We start from the raw sequence: 21,877 nt of genomic DNA on the forward strand, positions 1-21,877 counted from the left end.
GGTATATAATATTCAAGGTGCACATAGGGTCATTCAGAATAACTTCACACACCCGCTACTGTGCATTTCCAAATCTAATTCTGTCACTAAACCCATACCTGTCACCCAGCGCCTAAATACTAGGCCTCAAATTTATATCCCGCTAAATCTCTCGTTACCGCTGTCCTGTTGTGGCTGGGAAAGTTATTTAGTGTCCGTCAAAGCACATTTTTTGTTCTGGGTTGAAATACAATTCCCAATTTAGCAATTTCATAATTTAGTCGTTTCTGCTATATCAGAGCTATTTGAAATCTATCCCTAAAAGGGTAGATCATATTGAAGGTGCACATAGGGTCATTCAGAATAACTTCACACACACGCTTCTGTGCATTTCCAAGTCTAATTCTGTCACTAAATCCATACCGGTCACCCAGCGCCTAAATACTAGGCCTCAAATTTATATCCCGCTGAATTTGAATACAATACATTGGGCCAAATAATATATTTGTTGTTGTGGTGAACCATAACAATGAGAAAAACATCTAGTAAGGGACGCGGACGTGGACATGGTCGTGGTGGTGTTAGTGGACCCTCTGGTGCTGGGAGAGGACGTGGCCGTTCTGCCACATCCACACGTCCTAGTGTACCAACTACCTCAGGTCCCAGTAGCCGCCAGAATTTACAGCGATATATGGTGGGGCCCAATGCCGTTCTAAGGATGGTAAGGCCTGAGCAGGTACAGGCATTAGTCAATTGGGTGGCCGACAGTGGATCCAGCACGTTCACATTATCTCCCACCCAGTCTTCTGCAGAAAGCGCACAGATGGCGCCTGAAAACCAACCCCATCAGTCTGTCACATCACCCCCATGCATACCAGGGAAACTGTCTCAGCCTCAAGTTATGCAGCAGTCTCTTATGCTGTTTGAAGACTCCGCTGGCAGGGTTTCCCAAGGGCATCCACCTAGCCCTTCCCCAGCGGTGAAAGACATAGAATGCACTGACGCACAACCACTTATGTTTCCTGATGATGAGGACATGGGAATACCACCTCAGCATGTCTCTGATGATGACGAAACACAGGTGCCAACTGCTGCGTCTTTCTGCAGTGTGCAGACTGAACAGGAGGTCAGGGATCAAGACTGGGTGGAAGACGATGCAGGGGACGATGAGGTCCTAGACCCCACATGGAATGAAGGTCGTGCCACTGACTTTCACAGTTCGGAGGAAGAGGCAGTGGTGAGACCGAGCCAACAGCGTAGCAAAAGAGGGAGCAGTGGGCAAAAGCAGAACACCCGCCGCCAAGAGACTCCGCCTGCTACTGACCGCCGCCATCTGGGACCGAGCACCCCAAAGGCAGCTTCAAGGAGTTCCCTGGCATGGCACTTCTTCAAACAATGTGCTGACGACAAGACCCGAGTGGTTTGCACGCTGTGCCATCAGAGCCTGAAGCGAGGCATTAACGTTCTGAACCTGAGCACAACCTGCATGACCAGGCACCTGCATGCAAAGCATGAACTGCAGTGGAGTAAACACCTTAAAACCAAGGAAGTCACTCAGGCTCCCCCTGCTACCTCTTCTGCTGCTGCCGCCTCGGCCTATTCTGCTGCTGCCGCCTCGGCCTCTTCCTCCGCCTCTGGAGGAACGTTGGCACCTGCCGCCCAGCAAACAGGGGATGTACCACCAACACCACCACCACCACCTCCGTCACCAAGCGTCTCAACCATGTCACACGCCAGCGTTCAGCTCTCCATCTCACAAACATTTGATAGAAAGCGTAAATTCCCACCTAGCCACCCTCGATCCCTGGCCCTGAATGCCAGCATTTCTAAACTACTGGCCTATGAAATGCTGTCATTTAGGCTGGTGGACACAGACAGCTTCAAACAGCTCATGTCGCTTGCTGTCCCACAGTATGTTGTTCCCAGCCGGCACTACTTCTCCAAGAGAGCCGTGCCTTCCCTGCACAACCAAGTATCCGATAAAATCAAGTGTGCACTGCGCAACGCCATCTGTGGCAAGGTCCACCTAACCACAGATACGTGGACCAGTAAGCACGGCCAGGGACGCTATATCTCCCTAACTGCACACTGGGTAAATGTAGTGGCAGCTGGGCCCCAGGCGGAGAGCTGTTTGGCGCACGTCCTTCCGCCGCCAAGGATCGCAGGGCAACATTCTTTGCCTCCTGTTGCCACCTCCTCCTTCTCGGCTTCCTCCTCCTCTTCTTCCACCTGCTCATCCAGTCAGCCACACACCTTCACCACCAACTTCAGCACAGCCCGGGGTAAACGTCAGCAGGCCATTCTGAAACTCATATGTTTGGGGGACAGGCCCCACACCGCACAGGAGTTGTGGCGGGGTATAGAACAACAGACCGACGAGTGGTTGCTGCCGGTGAGCCTCAAGCCCGGCCTGGTGGTGTGTGATAATGGGCGAAATCTCGTTGCAGCTCTGGGACTAGCCAATTTGACGCACATCCCTTGCTTGGCGCATGTGCTGAATTTGGTGGTGCAGAAGTTCATTCACAACTACCCCGACATGTCAGAGCTGCTGCATAAAGTGCGGGCCGTCTGTTCGCGCTTCCGGCGTTCACATCCTGCTGCTGCTCGCCTGTCTGCGCTACAGCGTAACTTCGGCCTTCCCGCTCACCGCCTCATATGCGACGTGCCCACCAGGTGGAACTCCACCTTGCACATGCTGGACAGACTGTGCGAGCAGCAGCAGGCCATAGTGGAGTTTCAGCTGCAGCACGCACGGGTCAGTCGCACTACAGAACAGCACCACTTCACCACCAATGACTGGGCCTCCATGCGAGACCTGTGTGCCCTGTTGCGCTGTTTCGAGTACTCCACCAACATGGCCAGTGGCGATGACACCGTTATCAGCGTTACAATACCACTTCTATGTCTCCTTGAGAAAACACTTAGGGCGATGATGGAAGAGGAGGTGGCCCAGGAGGAGGAGGAGGAGGAAGAGGGGTCATTTTTAGCACTTTCAGGCCAGTCTCTTCGAAGTGACTCAGAGGGAGGTTTTTGGCAACAGCAGAGGCCAGGTACAAATGTGGCCAGCCAGGGCCCACTACTGGAGGACGAGGAGGACGAGGATGAGGAGGAGGTGGAGGAGGATGAGGATGAAGCATGGTCACAGCGGGGTGGCACCCAACGCAGCTCGGGTCCATCACTGGTGCGTGGCTGGGGGGAAAGGCAGGACGATGACGATACGCCTCCCACAGAGGACAGCTTGTCCTTATCCCTGGGCAGCCTGGCACACATGAGCGACTACATGCTGCAGTGCCTGCGCAACGACAGCAGAGTTGCCCACATTTTAACCTGTGCGGACTACTGGGTTGCCACCCTGCTGGATCCACGCTACAAAGACAATGTGCCCACCTTACTTCCTGCACTGGAGCGTGATAGGAAGATGCGCGAGTACAAGCGCACGTTGGTAGACGCGCTACTGAGAGCATTCCCAAATGTCACAGGGGAACAAGTGGAAGCCCAAGGCCAAGGCAGAGGAGGAGCAAGAGGTCGCCAAGGCAGCTGTGTCACGGCCAGCTCCTCTGAGGGCAGGGTTAGCATGGCAGAGATGTGGAAAACTTTTGTCAACACGCCACAGCTAACTGCACCACCACCTGATACGCAACGTGTTAGCAGGAGGCAACATTTCACTAACATGGTGGAACAGTACGTGTGCACACCCCTCCACGTACTGACTGATGGTTCGGCCCCATTCAACTTCTGGGTCTCTAAATTGTCCACGTGGCCAGAGCTAGCCTTTTATGCCTTGGAGGTGCTGGCCTGCCCGGCAGCCAGCGTTTTGTCTGAACGTGTATTCAGCACGGCAGGGGGCGTCATTACAGACAAACGCAGCCGCCTGTCTACAGCCAATGTGGACAAGCTGACGTTCATAAAAATGAACCAGGCATGGATCCCACAGGACCTGTCCGTCCCTTGTCCAGATTAGACATTAACTACCTCCCCATAACCATATATTATTGGACTCCAGGGCACTTCCTCATTCAATCCTATTTTTATTTTCATTTTACCATTATATTGCGATGCTACCCAAAGTTGAATGAACCTCTCCTCTGCCTGTGTGCTAGGCCTAAATATATGCCAATGGACTGTTGCAGTGGTGGCTGACATGAAGCCTGATTCTCTGCTATGACATGCAGACTAATTCTCTGCTGACATGAAGCCAGATTGTCTGTTACGGGACCTCCCTCCTCTGCCTGGGTGCTGGGCCTAAATTTATGACAATGGACTGTTGCAGTGGTGGCTGACGTGAAGCCTCATTCTCTGCTATGACATGCAGACTGATTCTCTGCTGACATGAAGCCAGATTGTCTGTTACGGGACCTCTCTCCTCTGCCTGTGTGCTAGGCCTAAATATATGCCAATGGACTGTTGCAGTGGTGGCTGACGTGAAGCCTGATTCTCTGCTATGACATGCAGACTGATTCTCTGCTGACATGAAGCCAGATCCTCTGTTACGGGACCTCTCTCCTCTGCCTGTGTGTGTGCTGGGCCTAAATATATGCCAATGGACTGTTGCAGTGGTGGCTGACGTGAAGCCTCATTCTCTGCTATGACATGCAGACTAATTCTCTGCTGACATGAAGACAGATTCTCTGTTACGGGACCTCCCTCCTCTGCCTGGGTGCTGGGCCTAAATATATGCCAATGGACTGTTGCAGTGGTGGGTGACGTGAAGCCTCATTCTCTGCTATGACATGCAGACTAATTCTCTGCTGACATGAAGCCAGATTGTCTGTTACGGGACCTCTCTCCTCTGCCTGTGTGTGTGCTGGGCCTAAATATATGCCAATGGACTGTTGCAGTGGTGGCTGACGTGAAGCCTCATTCTCTGCTATGACATGCAGACTAATTCTCTGCTGACATGAAGACAGATTCTCTGTTACGGGACCTCTCTCCTCTGCCTGTGTGTGTGCTGGGCCTAAATATATGCCAATGAACTGTTGCAGTGGTGGCTGACGTGAAGCCTCATTCTCTGCTATGACATGCAGACTAATTCTCTGCTGACATGAAGACAGATTCTCTGTTACGGGACCTCCCTCCTCTGCCTGGGTGCTGGGCCTAAATATATGCCAATGGACTGTTGCAGTGGTGGGTGACGTGAAGCCTGATTCTCTGCTATGACATGCAGACTAATTCTCTGCTGACATGAAGACAGATTCTCTGTTACGGGACCTCTCTCCTCTGCCTGTGTGTGTGCTGGGCCTAAATATATGCCAATGGACTGTTGCAGTGGTGGCTGACGTGAAGCCTCATTCTCTGCTATGACATGCAGACTAATTCTCTGCTGACATGAAGACAGATTCTCTGTTACGGGACCTCCCTCCTCTGCCTGGGTGCTGGGCCTAAATATATGCCAATGGACTGTTGCAGTGGTGGGTGACGTGAAGCCTCATTCTCTGCTATGACATGCAGACTAATTCTCTGCTGACATGAAGCCAGATTGTCTGTTACGGGACCTCTCTCCTCTGCCTGTGTGTGTGCTGGGCCTAAATATATGCCAATGGACTGTTGCAGTGGTGGCTGACGTGAAGCCTCATTCTCTGCTATGACATGCAGACTAATTCTCTGCTGACATGAAGACAGATTCTCTGTTACGGGACCTCTCTCCTCTGCCTGTGTGTGTGCTGGGCCTAAATATATGCCAATGGACTGTTGCAGTGGTGGCTGACGTGAAGCCTCATTCTCTGCTATGACATGCAGACTAATTCTCTGCTGACATGAAGACAGATTCTCTGTTACGGGACCTCCCTCCTCTGCCTGGGTGCTGGGCCTAAATATATGCCAATGGACTGTTGCAGTGGTGGCTGACGTGAAGCCTCATTCTCTGCTATGACATGCAGACTGATTCTCTGCTGACATGAAGCCAGATCGTCTGTTACGGGACCTCTCTGCTCTGCCTGTGTGCTAGGCCTAAATATATGCCAATGGACTGTTGCAGTGGTGGGTGACGTGAAGCCTCATTCTCTGCTATGACATGCAGACTGATTCTCTGCTGTCATGAAGCCAGATTGTCTGTTACGGGACCTCTCTGCTCTGCCTGTGTGCTAGGCCTAAATATATGCCAATGGACTGTTGCAGTGGTGGGTGACGTGAAGCCTCATTCTCTGCTATGACATGCAGACTGATTCTCTGCTGTCATGAAGCCAGATTGTCTGTTACGGGACCTCTCTGCTCTGCCTGTGTGCTAGGCCTAAATATATGCCAATGGACTGTTGCAGTGGTGGGTGACGTGAAGCCTCATTCTCTGCTATGACATGCAGACTGATTCTCTGCTGACATGAAGCCAGATTGTCTGTTACGGGACCTCTCTCCTCTGCCTGTGTGCTAGGCCTAAATATATGCCAATGGACTGTTGCAGTGGTGGCTGACGTGAAGCCTCATTCTCTGCTATGACATGCAGACTAATTCTCTGCTGACATGAAGCCAGATTGTCTGTTACGGGACCTCTCTCCTCTGCCTGGGTGCTGGGCCTAAATTTATGACAATGGACTGTTGCAGTGGTGGCTGACGTGAAGCCTGATTCTCTGCTATGACATGCAGACTGATTCTCTGCTGACATGAAGCCAGATCCTCTGTTACGGGACCTCTCTCCTCTGCCTGTGTGTGTGCTGGGCCTAAATATATGCCAATGGACTGTTGCAGTGGTGGCTGACGTGAAGCCTCATTCTCTGCTATGACATGCAGACTGATTCTCTGCTGACATGAAGCCAGATTGTCTGTTACGGGACCTCTCTCCTCTGCCTGTGTGTGTGCTGGGCCTAAATATATGCCAATGGACTGTTGCAGTGGTGGCTGACGTGAAGCCTCATTCTCTGCTATGACATGCAGACTAATTCTCTGCTGACATGAAGACAGATTCTCTGTTACGGGACCTCTCTCCTCTGCCTGTGTGTGTGCTGGGCCTAAATATATGCCAATGGACTGTTGCAGTGGTGGCTGACGTGAAGCCTCATTCTCTGCTATGACATGCAGACTAATTCTCTGCTGACATGAAGACAGATTCTCTGTTACGGGACCTCCCTCCTCTGCCTGGGTGCTGGGCCTAAATATATGCCAATGGACTGTTGCAGTGGTGGCTGACGTGAAGCCTCATTCTCTGCTATGACATGCAGACTGATTCTCTGCTGACATGAAGCCAGATCGTCTGTTACGGGACCTCTCTGCTCTGCCTGTGTGCTAGGCCTAAATATATGCCAATGGACTGTTGCAGTGGTGGGTGACGTGAAGCCTCATTCTCTGCTATGACATGCAGACTGATTCTCTGCTGTCATGAAGCCAGATTGTCTGTTACGGGACCTCTCTGCTCTGCCTGTGTGCTAGGCCTAAATATATGCCAATGGACTGTTGCAGTGGTGGGTGACGTGAAGCCTCATTCTCTGCTATGACATGCAGACTGATTCTCTGCTGTCATGAAGCCAGATTGTCTGTTACGGGACCTCTCTGCTCTGCCTGTGTGCTAGGCCTAAATATATGCCAATGGACTGTTGCAGTGGTGGGTGACGTGAAGCCTCATTCTCTGCTATGACATGCAGACTGATTCTCTGCTGACATGAAGCCAGATTGTCTGTTACGGGACCTCTCTCCTCTGCCTGTGTGCTAGGCCTAAATATATGCCAATGGACTGTTGCAGTGGTGGCTGACGTGAAGCCTCATTCTCTGCTATGACATGCAGACTAATTCTCTGCTGACATGAAGCCAGATTGTCTGTTACGGGACCTCTCTCCTCTGCCTGGGTGCTGGGCCTAAATTTATGACAATGGACTGTTGCAGTGGTGGCTGACGTGAAGCCTGATTCTCTGCTATGACATGCAGACTGATTCTCTGCTGACATGAAGCCAGATCCTCTGTTACGGGACCTCTCTCCTCTGCCTGTGTGTGTGCTGGGCCTAAATATATGCCAATGGACTGTTGCAGTGGTGGCTGACGTGAAGCCTCATTCTCTGCTATGACATGCAGACTGATTCTCTGCTGACATGAAGCCAGATTGTCTGTTACGGGACCTCTCTCCTCTGCCTGTGTGTGTGCTGGGCCTAAATATATGCCAATGGACTGTTGCAGTGGTGGCTGACGTGAAGCCTCATTCTCTGCTATGACATGCAGACTAATTCTCTGCTGACATGAAGACAGATTCTCTGTTACGGGACCTCTCTCCTCTGCCTGTGTGTGTGCTGGGCCTAAATATATGCCAATGGACTGTTGCAGTGGTGGCTGACGTGAAGCCTCATTCTCTGCTATGACATGCAGACTAATTCTCTGCTGACATGAAGACAGATTCTCTGTTACGGGACCTCCCTCCTCTGCCTGGGTGCTGGGCCTAAATATATGCCAATGGACTGTTGCAGTGGTGGGTGACGTGAAGCCTGATTCTCTGCTATGACATGCAGACTAATTCTCTGCTGACATGAAGACAGATTCTCTGTTACGGGACCTCTCTCCTCTGCCTGTGTGTGTGCTGGGCCTAAATATATGCCAATGGACTGTTGCAGTGGTGGCTGACGTGAAGCCTCATTCTCTGCTATGACATGCAGACTAATTCTCTGCTGACATGAAGACAGATTCTCTGTTACGGGACCTCCCTCCTCTGCCTGGGTGCTGGGCCTAAATATATGCCAATGGACTGTTGCAGTGGTGGGTGACGTGAAGCCTCATTCTCTGCTATGACATGCAGACTAATTCTCTGCTGACATGAAGCCAGATTGTCTGTTACGGGACCTCTCTCCTCTGCCTGTGTGTGTGCTGGGCCTAAATATATGCCAATGGACTGTTGCAGTGGTGGCTGACGTGAAGCCTCATTCTCTGCTATGACATGCAGACTAATTCTCTGCTGACATGAAGACAGATTCTCTGTTACGGGACCTCTCTCCTCTGCCTGTGTGTGTGCTGGGCCTAAATATATGCCAATGGACTGTTGCAGTGGTGGCTGACGTGAAGCCTCATTCTCTGCTATGACATGCAGACTAATTCTCTGCTGACATGAAGACAGATTCTCTGTTACGGGACCTCCCTCCTCTGCCTGGGTGCTGGGCCTAAATATATGCCAATGGACTGTTGCAGTGGTGGCTGACGTGAAGCCTCATTCTCTGCTATGACATGCAGACTGATTCTCTGCTGACATGAAGCCAGATCGTCTGTTACGGGACCTCTCTGCTCTGCCTGTGTGCTAGGCCTAAATATATGCCAATGGACTGTTGCAGTGGTGGGTGACGTGAAGCCTCATTCTCTGCTATGACATGCAGACTGATTCTCTGCTGTCATGAAGCCAGATTGTCTGTTACGGTACCTCTCTGCTCTGCCTGTGTGCTAGGCCTAAATATATGCCAATGGACTGTTGCAGTGGTGGGTGACGTGAAGCCTCATTCTCTGCTATGACATGCAGACTGATTCTCTGCTGTCATGAAGCCAGATTGTCTGTTACGGGACCTCTCTGCTCTGCCTGTGTGCTAGGCCTAAATATATGCCAATGGACTGTTGCAGTGGTGGGTGACGTGAAGCCTCATTCTCTGCTATGACATGCAGACTGATTCTCTGCTGACATGAAGCCAGATTGTCTGTTACGGGACCTCTCTCCTCTGCCTGTGTGCTAGGCCTAAATATATGCCAATGGACTGTTGCAGTGGTGGCTGACGTGAAGCCTCATTCTCTGCTATGACATGCAGACTAATTCTCTGCTGACATGAAGCCAGATTGTCTGTTACGGGACCTCTCTCCTCTGCCTGGGTGCTGGGCCTAAATTTATGACAATGGACTGTTGCAGTGGTGGCTGACGTGAAGCCTGATTCTCTGCTATGACATGCAGACTGATTCTCTGCTGACATGAAGCCAGATCCTCTGTTACGGGACCTCTCTCCTCTGCCTGTGTGTGTGCTGGGCCTAAATATATGCCAATGGACTGTTGCAGTGGTGGCTGACGTGAAGCCTCATTCTCTGCTATGACATGCAGACTAATTCTCTGCTGACATGAAGACAGATTCTCTGTTACGGGACCTCTCTCCTCTGCCTGGGTGCCGGGGCCTAAATATCTGAGAATGGACTGTTCCAGTGGTGGGTGACGGGAAGCCAGATTCTCTGCTATGGAACCTCTCTCCAATTGATTTTGGTTAATTTTTATTTATTTAATTTTTAATTTAATTCATTTCCCTATCCACATTTGTTTGCAGGGGATTTACCTACATGTTGCTGCCTTTTGCAGCCCTCTAGCTCTTTCCTGGGCTGTTTTACAGCCTTTTTAGTGCCGAAAAGTTCGGGTCCCCATTGACTTCAATGGGGTTCGGGTTCGGGACGAAGTTCGGATCGGGTTCGGATCCCGAACCCGAACATTTCCGGGATGTTCGGCCGAACTTCTCGAACCCGAACATCCAGGTGTTCGCTCAACTCTAATGATGTGGTTTTAATTAGGCAATTGTACCCAAAAAGGCTGTCTATGGGAAGGAAACAGTAAACTGGCAGTTGCAAGGTGGTGGGCTGGCACTGCCTCCCTGTTTAGTGAATCTTCTGGTGAACAAGCCAGAGAACTGACGTGTAGGGATGAGAGAACCCGTGGAAGTTTGGGATCACTGGGTTCGGTCTAACTTAAGGTCAAAGTTTGGGTTTGGGACCTGAACTTGGCCAGAACTTGACCCTGAACCCAAAATCTATTAAAGTCAATGGAAACCCGAACTTCATTTAATTATTTCTATTATAACATGGTTATATAGAAAAACAATAGCATTCTTAAAATAACCATGTTATAACGGAAAATAATAAAATCACTCGAACACTGAACCCGAATCCGGACTTCAGTGAAAAAGTCCGGGTTCAGGTCCGGATGTGCTCATCCCTACTGACGTGTAGAAAAGCCTTTCAGCAAAAACAAAATCTGCCATCAAAATGAACTGCACTAAGATCTAACCTCTAAGGAAGGGCAAAACTATTTGCAGAAGGTTTAGGACCGCTGAAAAGGGACATTGCTGGGACAAGCAAACTAGTGAAAGCTAACACATTTTAGACTTCACTGCACATGGATTTTTATAATAGGTTTTGGCATCCTTGGACACTATTAAGACATACTGGTGATCCTTTCTAGGATCCTGTAGTTAGGCACTGCAGAGAAATATTAAGAGTTTGCACACCTTTGGTCATTTTGGAAGATTGCTTATAGAGAGAGGCTTTGGGAGAACCATCATAGTAGCCATCCCCTATACACAGCCTTTGGTAAATGTCTACCCTGTGAGATATCTGAGAACTGAGCCTACTACCTGCATTTGTACTCTGAAACCCATAAGCTATGCAGTAAAAATACTATTTTACTTTTACCAAGCCAGCCTGTCTCCATAAATGACTGCTTTGTCCCAGTTTTTCTGCCATGCAGCCCGCTGCTCATCCACCAGGCAGAAGACCAAGGTATACCCAGAGGGAAGAAAGGTTTCTCCCCTCCACTGTATGTGCGGCCTTGGGGGAGCACTGGAGCAAGGAATAGCCACCGTATGGGCTACAACCACCTTCACTGCCACAGCCAACACTTCTGTCCTCTCCACCACCTCATGACCTCCACAGCGGGCTGTATAATTTTCTATATAATTAAAAGTTGATGTATACAGCTTCTGTCTAGATTATAGTCTCTCATGATTATTTATTTTGGTGGGTCCAAGGACCCCCATTTCAATGCGGATCAGGACTTATGTATTTGCTGTTCAGCAAACATTTCTAGAGGTCATTGAACTTTAGAATAGGATGGCTTCTTGCCCAGTGGAGCCACAATACTTACCCTACTAACTGACTAAAACTAATACATACATACTATAAAATCTGGCATATGAAGAGGAGGGCTCTGATTGAAAACAATTCATGGTTCTTTAAACCAGGCAGTGCGTAGCATGAGGTCCAATGCCGACGTATCCCACTTATTAAAGTCTTAAGAAGCAAAATGTTTTTTAAACTAAAAGTTATTGCAATAATAATTGGAAAGCTGAAGAGAAAGGAGGCATTGGGGTTATTGTTCTGTTTATTAAATGTACTTATCATCAGCAATACATTACACTTTATAGTCCAATATTACAGAGGAATGTCTGAAAATAAACTTTAGTGTTTTGCTTTACTTCTATTACTGCTTAACACCAAGACACTAGCAGAAGAGTATGGGTATGATGAAAGTTTCTCTCCCCGCATAACATGACAATGATATACTTTGTAATTTTAGCCCCTAGGTGACTTCTGACAACAAATTCATGGTTGAAAAGATAGTGACAATACCTGGGCCCTGGTACCTGAGGTGGCCAAAGGTCCCTCTGCCACTTAAAAAAAATCCCACCAGTATTTTAAATAACACATGGTAGTTTAGAGACCCTGTTACATGCCTTCACTCTATTATCAGTTGGGATCAACACCTAGGACCCCAATAATCTTGGGAATAACAGGCTGCATTATTGTGTCCCCGTCTAAGTTTTCCCTGTTTTTCCCTGTGCATGAGTGTTTCTGGTCACTCGACTGTGTAGGGAAAAGCAGCTGGCTCTATTTACTTGAATGGGGTTACACCAATGGCGTACTTTCCATGGTGACAGACCACCTAGCTTTAACAAGGCTCAGGGGAGGGGGACACAGAGCTGAACTCCTGTTTGTGGAATTAATTTTCATGCATCTGCCACTAGGCGGAGCTCACTGCAAATAAATGTTTACAGCTTCCAACAATATCAATTGTAATTCTATAAATTCCAATGCCCTGAGCTCCCCCTAGTGGTGGCTGCAGGCATAGAGTTTTATTATACTCTGTGTAAAAGGAAGGAAGAAATTGTTTAGTGCATTTATATTAGTTGTCTAGTGTAAATACAATGAAAAATATGGCACTCAGAAGGAGTTCAGCTCATGGGCCAGATCTATACAATTACTTAATGCATATGACGTACAGGTACATCATGACATTAAGAGGTTGTCCTAATTTATGCAAAATCACTTCTGTCACTTAATGCTATAAAATAAATAATCATTACCTGTTTCTCAAACCCACCATTTACATTATCTCATCTCCAATCTGCCTTCCAGGGTTTATATACAAGGCTGTGGTGGTGATGAAAGGTATAAGGCATGTGACCGCTAATCACTGGCCTCCAGTGTATCAGGCCATTGATTGACAGCAGTGGTCACATACCATTTATTATCACATTTACTACTACATCCCTGATGTAGGAGAAAACTGCCACAGGGATAAAAAAAACTGTAGGTATATTCACATGCAATGCAGTGTTGAACTCCAAGAGTGAAATGCTATTATATAACATTACTTTTATTATTATCCTGTAAAAACATCCAATCAATCATTCCTATGATAGTCAGGGAACATGTACAAACACCAAAAACAAGAAGTCAAAAGCACACAGGTTACACGGCAACACCCAATAAATACAGAACTGTATGTTCTTACCACGTCTTGTACTCATATAAAGGCGTTTCAAAGACTCCACCAGCATCTGTAGGGGATTAAGGCATCCAGATTAGTGAACCAAATTTCTCCCCTACAGGGAGTTGCTGTAATATTCCTAATAAGCCTAGCCACAGAGCAACCTCCTTGATAAGGGTGATCCCCTCTGGAGCCTGTCACTGGTGCTAACAAAGCTCTAGCTTGAACCTAGCCCACCATATGAGTACTAGACACAGTAGGAACATACAGCTCTGTATACAGTTGCAAAAAAAAATATGTGAACCCTTTGGAATTATATGGATTTCTGCACAAATTGGTCATAAAATGTGATCTGATCTTTATCTAAGTCACAACAATAGACAACCACAGTCTGCTTAATCCAATAACACACAAAGAAATAAATGTTACCATGTTTTTATTGAACACACTATGTAAACATTCACAGTGCAGGTGGAAAAAGTATGTGAACCCTTGGATTTAATAACTGGTTGAACATCCTTTGGCAGCAATAACTTTAACCAAACGTTTCCTGTAGTTGCAGATCAGACGTGCACAACGGTCAGGAGTAATTCGGACCATTCCTCTTTACAAAACTGCTTCAGTTCAGCAATATTCTTGGGATGTCTGGTGTGAATCACTTTCTTGAGGTCATGGCACAACATCTCAATCGGGTTGAGGTTAGGACTCTGACTGGGTCACTCCAGAATGCATATTTTCTTCTGTTTAAGCCATTCTGTTGCTGATTTACTTCTATGCTTTGGGTTGTTGTCCTGTTGCAACACCCATCTTCTGTTGAGCTTCAGCTGGTGGACAGATGGCCTTAAGTTTTCCTACAAAATGTCTTGATAAACTTGGGAATTAATTTTTCCTTCAATGATAGCAATCCGTCCAGGCCCTGACACAGCAAAGAAGCCCCAAACCATGATGCCACCACCACCATACTTCACAGTTGTGATGAGGTTTTGATGTTGGTGTGCTGTGCCTCTTTTCCTCCACACATAGTGTTGTGTGTTTCTTCCAAACAACTAAACTTTGGATTCATCTGTCCACAGAACATTTTGCCAGTACTCCTGTGGAACATCCAGGTGCTCTTGTGCAAACTGTAAACGTGCAGCAATGTTTTTTTGGACAGCAGTGGCTTCCTCTGTGGTATCCTCCCATGAAATCCATTCTTGTTTAGTGTTTTACGTATCATAGATTCACTAACAGGGATGTTAGCATATGCCAGAGACTTTTGTAAGTCTTTAGCTGACACTTTAGGATTTTTCTTCACCTCATTGAGCAGTCTGCGCTGTGCTCTTGCAGTCATCTTTACAGGACGGCCACTCCTAGGGAGAGTAGCAGCAGTCCTGAACTTTCTCCATTTATAGATAATTTGTCTTACCGTGGACTGATGAACAGCAAGGCTTTTGGAGATACTTTTATAACCCTTTCCAGCTTTATGCAAGTCAACAATTCTTAATCATAGGTCTTTTGAGAGCCCTTTTATGCAAGGCATCATTCACATCAGACAATACGTCTTGTGAAAAGCAAACCCAGAACTGGTGTGTGTTTTTTATAGGGCAGCTGTAACCAACACCTCCAATCTCATCTCATTGATTGGACTCCAGTTGGCTGACACCTCACTCCAATTAGCTCTTGGATATGTCATTAGTCTAGGGGTTCACATACTTTTTCCACCTGCACTGTGAATGTTTACATGGTGTGTTCAATAAAAACATGGTAACATTTAATTATTTGTGTGTTATTAGTTAAGGCAGACTGTGATTGTCTATTGTTGTGACTTAGATGAAGATCAGATCACATTTTATGACCAATTTGTGCAGAAATCCATATCATTCCAAAGGGTTCACATACTTTATATTGCAACTGTATATTATCTGCTCGGTCTGGTATCGCCAATTCACCATGTACCCTGTGTGATTTTGACTTCTTGTATTTTGTTGTTTGTAGTGTCCTTTGACTATCGTAGGAGTGATTGATAGCATTGAAACTAAGTCATTTATAAATTTTAATTAGTTGTTTTTATAGGATCATAATAAAAATGATGTTTAATTAGAGCATTTTACCATTAAAGGGGTTATCCCACAAAATTTTTTGAAGGACTTCCTTCTGAGTTGTGATAAGGTGAGAGCTCCAGCAAGAAAGACACGCCCCCTGATCTGTGATAGGGAGATCTAAGACACGCCCCCTGAGCTGCAGCAGAAAAGACATGCCCCCTGAGCTGTGATAGGGAGATCTAAGACACACCCTGAGCTGCAGCAGAAAAGACACTTCCCCTTGTGCTTTCAGCTTGATATAAATCTAGTAAAGCAATGAATGAGGAGATCTCTGGATCCATGTGAGGTACAGGGCTGGTTCTAGCTTTGTTAGAAAGAGATTATCATGTACTATATGATATCTGATTTGTGTCCATTAATCCTACAATACCTCACTGTTGTAGCCTTATATGCAAACAGTGAGAACAGAACCAGAGTTGCCATGCTAAGAATGGCTGAGAGAAACAGGTGAGAATATTGTTTTATTTTATAATTTTTCGTGGCTTGGGGGAAATTTTGAATTAATTAGGAAAACCATTTTAAGCAAGGCTTAATGCTGATGTATAGCCTACTACATATCTTTTTTATTTATAAAAAACAGATAATGAGGAATAATCCTTTTTTTTCCAAACCATTTTTTTTATTGTTAAATTCTCTTTCCTGTACAAATCTATGGATGCAGCTATCTTACCTGAGCTGTTGTTAGCAGCATTTAGAGATATGCCTTACAGCAGCCACATGGACCCTAGATACAATAGATTGTAGGGGACTCATTGACGTCTATGGGATAATTTTCTAGGCATGCCTTGTGGCCTTTGCAGAGGTCACTGTGCAGGGAGGAGGAATAGATAAGCTGCAACATTACCCACTGTGAATGGCCAGTCATCTGTTATTTCTGCAAAGGTGTCATTCTGCTTTTGATGATAATGAGAAGACTACAGAAAAGTAATGCCTACAGAACAGCACATATCAGGCATTGCCAGAAGCTACAGCGTTTTTTGGCCAGTGTAAAAAGACAGAACCTAACAGACCCATTGTTAAATACAAATCGTAAAATGTATTTTCCAAAATGACTGAAGGGTTATTACAATTTCAGCTCTTTTCAGTGCAAGGAGATGGCCATGTACCTCTCCATTCACAGTGGCTGAGAGACCAAGGGTCAGTAGACGCCATTCTCAAGATATATGTGTGTCCCAAAGTTGGTACCTATACCTACCAGACATTTTTGCCATCTTTTATAGATATGTCTAAATATCATTCTGGGAATACCCTTTTTTGGATGCTTTTCAAGATCATCACCTTGAGGACCTATGGGACCTCCAACACCCACTGTCTCTGCTCCAGACTCTTCTAAAGCAATCAGTGGAAATTAATCTCATGTAGGAAAAAAGGATAAAAAGTAAAACCTAAAAAAACTGGCCCAAAAGTGTAAACCTAGCCATTATATGCTCTTTTATGAGAAACAAAAAGTACACTATGCAGTCAGACACTGTTTGGTATCAATTACCTGCTATTTGAAGCAATGTTTTTTACAGGGTTTATGTAGTGACATTGCGGAAAGGTGAAATATATGAACATTTGTCAGAAAATGAAAGCACAGGAGATATATTCTGGATACTAGATAAATCTGCCATCTCTCGGCAGCTGCATATTCAAGATGAGTAAATTGTAACTATGGCTGTCTAAGCAGAATCACCAGGACATGTTTCCTTAATGGTAGCGCATCTGTAGACTGACATTCAGAAGATAAAAGGTAGATGACCCCCAGCAAGATGGCCTGTTGAAATAGCAGTGACCAATGACAATCATGAGAGCCTTGATGTCAGTCTCATGGGAATGAATAGAGAAACTGACTTTCTGTTTAGGCCCCTTGCAGACGAGCGTGTGCGGCTTAGGTCCGGATGCATTGTGAATGCATTCAATGAAAAATGTGCGATTTCGCAGACAAAGTCAGTCAGTTTTGTCTGCGATCGCGTTCAGTTGTTCAGTTTTTATCGCGCGGGTGCAATGCGTTTTGATGTGTTTTGGATGCGCATGATAAAAAACTGAATGTATACAAACAATGTCTCTTAGCAACCATCCGTTCTTCTTCCGTTCTTTTATTTTTATGGCATTTACTCTCCGCTAAAAATGACATGATAACCTTATTCTGTGACTTATTATAATTAGGCCTCTTTCACATGAGCGAGTTTTCCACGCAAGTGCAATGTGTGAGGTGAATGCATTGCACCCGCACTGAATCCGGACCCATTCATTTCTATGGGGCTGTGCACATGAGCGGTGATTTTCACGCATCACTTGTGCGTTGCGTGAAAATCGCAGCATGCCCTATATTGTGCAAGCAAGTGCGGATGTGGTGCAATTTTCACGCATGATTGCTAGGTGACGATCGGGATGGGGACCCGATCGTTATTATTATATAATAGCATTCTTAATACAGAATGCTAATTAAATTAGGGATAGAGGGGTTAATTTTTTTTTTTTTTTATGTAACTCATCTCATCCACTTGTTCGCACAGCCCGGCTTGTCTTCTTTCTTCTTCTTTGAGGACCTGGGAGAAAAGGACCTTTGGCGACGTCACTGCGTTCATCACATGATCTATCACATGGTCCATCGCCATGGTGATGGACCATGTGATGGACCATGTGATGAGCGCAGTGACATCACCAAAGGTCCTTTTCCTCCCAGATCATCAAAGAAGAAAGAAAACGAGCCAGGCAGTGCGAACAAGTGGATGAGGTAAGTTTAATTTACTTAGCATTCTGTATTAAGAATGCTATTATTTTCCCTTATAACCGTGTTATAAGGGAAAATAATAAAATCTACACAGCACTGATCCCAAACCCAAACCCGAACTTCTGTGAAGCAGTCCGGGTTCGGGTCTGGGTACCAAACATGCCGATTTTTCTCACGCACATGCAAAACGCTTTTCAGCGCTTTGCACTCGCACAGAAAAATCTAGTATTTTCCAGCGACGCACACGGCATCCTATCCGGCCCTCAGACACGACGCCTGTGTGAAAGAGGCCTTACAGCTTTTTATGTTTTACTACTAAAAAATAAAATATATGAGAAAATATTTTTGGGGGCATTGTCATACTCTGATACACATAGCTCTTTAATATTTTCATCCACCGAGCTATATGAGTATGAGAGCTTGTTTTTTTGTTTTGTTTTTAAGGGGCAAGCTGTACTTTTTATTGGTACCATTTTAGGGTACATACTTTTATTCAGTTTTTTTCAAGGGCTGAAGTGACCAAAGAAGTTACTGTATTTTTTCCCCCAGAAGACGCTTATTTCCCCCTAAAAGTGCATCTTATGGGGCGAATACTATTGAGTGCTTCCATTATGAAAGCGCTCATTTGTACCCGAGGACCAGTAAGCGGTGAAGGCTCTGTACTCACCGCTTCCTGATCCTCAGCTGTCGACTGCGCTGTGCAGTGTCTGCGCACAGCGTGAGGGCGCTCTGTGACCTCACGCTGTGTGCGCCAGTTCACAGGACAGCCAACAGCAGGAGGAAGAATATTATGGGCAATCTGAGGTCTTATTGGGGTCTTATTAACATTGGGGGTCTGATTGGTGGTCTGTCCTGAGGTGTAATGAAAAATATTTTTTTTTCTTATTGCCCTCCTCTAAAACCTAGGTGCGTCTTATAGGCTGGTGCATCTTCTAGGGCAAAAAATACAGTACATTTTTACAATTTGTTTTATGTGGGATAAATAATAATTTCTTACAACAGTTGAACATTTTTCTGATTAAGCAACACTAGTACCAATTATGTTTATTTTTTTATATGTAAAAATAAAAAAAAGTTTTAATACTGTGGTTTTTTGAATTTTCTGCGCAATGCAATAGCCTATTTTTGCAGTCTATGTGGATTCTCCCTACTTTCTGTTAGTTGTCAAGCCTATGAGCTTTCACAAGACCCCTGGCTTTTAGCATTCAATCAACACCCCACAATTTCACCACTGGGAGACATCAGAAGTCAGAGGGAGCCCTCTCTTTCTGTCTAACACCTCACAAGCTGCCATCCCTATTGACCCCAGCATATGAAAGGTTAAATGACTGGGATCAGAGTTATCTCCGATCCCAGTCAGTGCAGATAGGTGTCAGCTATATTACACAACTGGCACATACCACTTAAGGAGAAGGCTTTGCTTGAAGCCTGCTTCATAAACCCTTAAGTACCTCGGAAGCACATTTACATCTGAGCGGGCAAAGGGGTTAAAAATATATTAGGCACTTATGGGTAAAACCTAAAATCAGTGCTCAATGTCAATCACCATAAGCTATATCATCCAGACTATGAGGAGGCTATGTTACTCGAAACCAACATACAGAGAGATAAGCTTCTTACTGTACAGCAGGATTATGTAACCTATATCTCCTCACTTGCTATGGACTCACAGATTGGCTGCGTGATGTGACTAGTTATGTAATAATTCAACCCTTCATTTGCATTTCACTTTAAAAATTGTTCCCGGCAAAGGGATATTTGTCAATTGAAATTTGTAGTAAAGAAATGATGATAACACAGTTTAAAAATTGCTCGTCGTTACCATATGGCAGGCTGGATAGCACTAAATCTTACAGGCTTCATGCCAGCCAGGAGGATTAAATCTTTAAGAATATGTCTTTTATTCATTGTGTTGATTAATAATTTATGTGAATGTCAAAGCAAAGTTCCTGAACCGTATGCAAAGGTCACATCTATATAATCAGATATCATTTCACCCATCAGGAATTATATGTCTGCAAAATTTGATATATGTTGAACCCAATAAAAACTGTCAGAGGCGGAAATTTGTCAGCTACCCTGCAACCAAAAATACATTTAGTGTCTGAAGCACAAGTGAACATGCAAATTAAGCGTCATTTCACTGCAGTATTCCCACGGACATTTTGATTAATATTACAAATCTTTGAAGTATAAATGTAAGTCTTTGCTTTATTTTATGTTACTTAGGCCTCATGCACACGACCGTTTTTTTTTTGTCCGCATCCGAGCCGCAGTTTTTGCAGCTTGGATGCGGACCCAGTCTGCTGTCCGCATCCGTTGCTCTGTTCCGTGGTCCGGAAAAAAAAATATAACCTGTCCTATTCTTGTCCGTTTTGCGGACAAGAATAGGCATTTATATCAATGGCTGTCCGTGCCGTTCTGTGTTTTGCGGATCTGCAATTTGCTGACCGCAAAACACACAACGGTCGTGTGCATGAGGCCTTAGGCTGAGTTCATACTTATTTCGATCAGTTATTATGAGTCAAAACCAGGTGCAGGTCAAAAACTCAGAACAGGTGCAGATCTTTCCATTACATCTGATCTCTGTATAGACCTCACTATTGGTTTTGGCTCACAATAACTGATGGAAATAAGAGACCAAATAACTGAAGTGTGAACTGGGTCTTAGTTGCTGAGCAATTACGACATCTCTTCTCCATTTATATACATGCAGCTATGTGTATGCAAGTAGTCAATGCAATTTGCATCTGCTTTAGGGCTCATGCACACAAACATATTTTCTTTCTGTGTCCGTTCCATTTCTTTTGCCGACTGTCTGCGGAACCATTCATTTCAATGGGTCTGCAAAAAATACAGAAGTTATTCCATGTGCAACAATAATAGGACATGCATAAAAGAACATGTCCTATTATTGTTCGCATAACGAACAAGGATAGGACCGTTCTATTAGGGGCCAACTGTTCCACAATATACGGAATGCACATGGACGTCATCCATATTTTTTGTGGATCATGTTTTGCAGACCACAAAATACATACGGTCGTGTGCATGAGCCCTTACAATGCATATCAGAACTACATTAGCCAGGACGTGCTTAGGATCCACCAAGGCTACATGGTAGCATAATTTGCCATTTTGTCCAACAAAATGTATTTATTTTTTTCAAGACAATGGAAAAATGTTATTTTTCTAACCCAAGGAAATAGGTAGAAACAGCCCTGGAGGCAACATATAGAGGATACATTATGAAGATAGGCTATTCATACAACAGTCTTAAAAATGCTGGTGAATGATGCACCAAATTTATAAGATTTCAGGTGTAATTTACAGTATAATTAGGGTTAAATCTGTAAAGCCCCGCCCACACCCTACCCTCTTTTTGGGAAAAATGATAAGTATGATGTAATCTGCCAAACTATTTATTTGTTTATTTTCAAAAGTTGCCCTGTGCAAAAATGTGTTACTTTTTGGTTTCCCATTTTTTTTGGGAACAGGGGAATTGATAAATCCCCCTTTTGGATGTACCATGGCTACCATTGGTATAGATATACAATAGATAACATGGTCGGATAGGTCATCAATATTAGATTGGTGGACTAGGGACTGGCCCCTGGCACTTTCATAATCTGCGGTTTTGGGCAGACGAGGTACCTGAATCTTTACAGAGTACGGAGGCATTATACACTGTGTAGT

At 45.5% G+C, this 21,877-nt stretch overlaps 1 protein-coding gene across 1 annotated transcript in view; it reads left to right on the forward strand.

Moving 5' to 3' along the window:
- The window catches only part of DPP6 (dipeptidyl peptidase like 6), a 1,705,234-nt gene that overhangs the window by 33,547 nt on the left and 1,649,810 nt on the right, over positions 1-21,877 (forward strand). The window lies entirely within an intron of this gene.

The sequence above is a fragment of the Bufo gargarizans genome, chromosome 5 (assembly GCF_014858855.1).
Source record: "Bufo gargarizans isolate SCDJY-AF-19 chromosome 5, ASM1485885v1, whole genome shotgun sequence".
In the NCBI taxonomy this organism is placed as follows: Eukaryota; Metazoa; Chordata; class Amphibia; order Anura; family Bufonidae; genus Bufo; species Bufo gargarizans.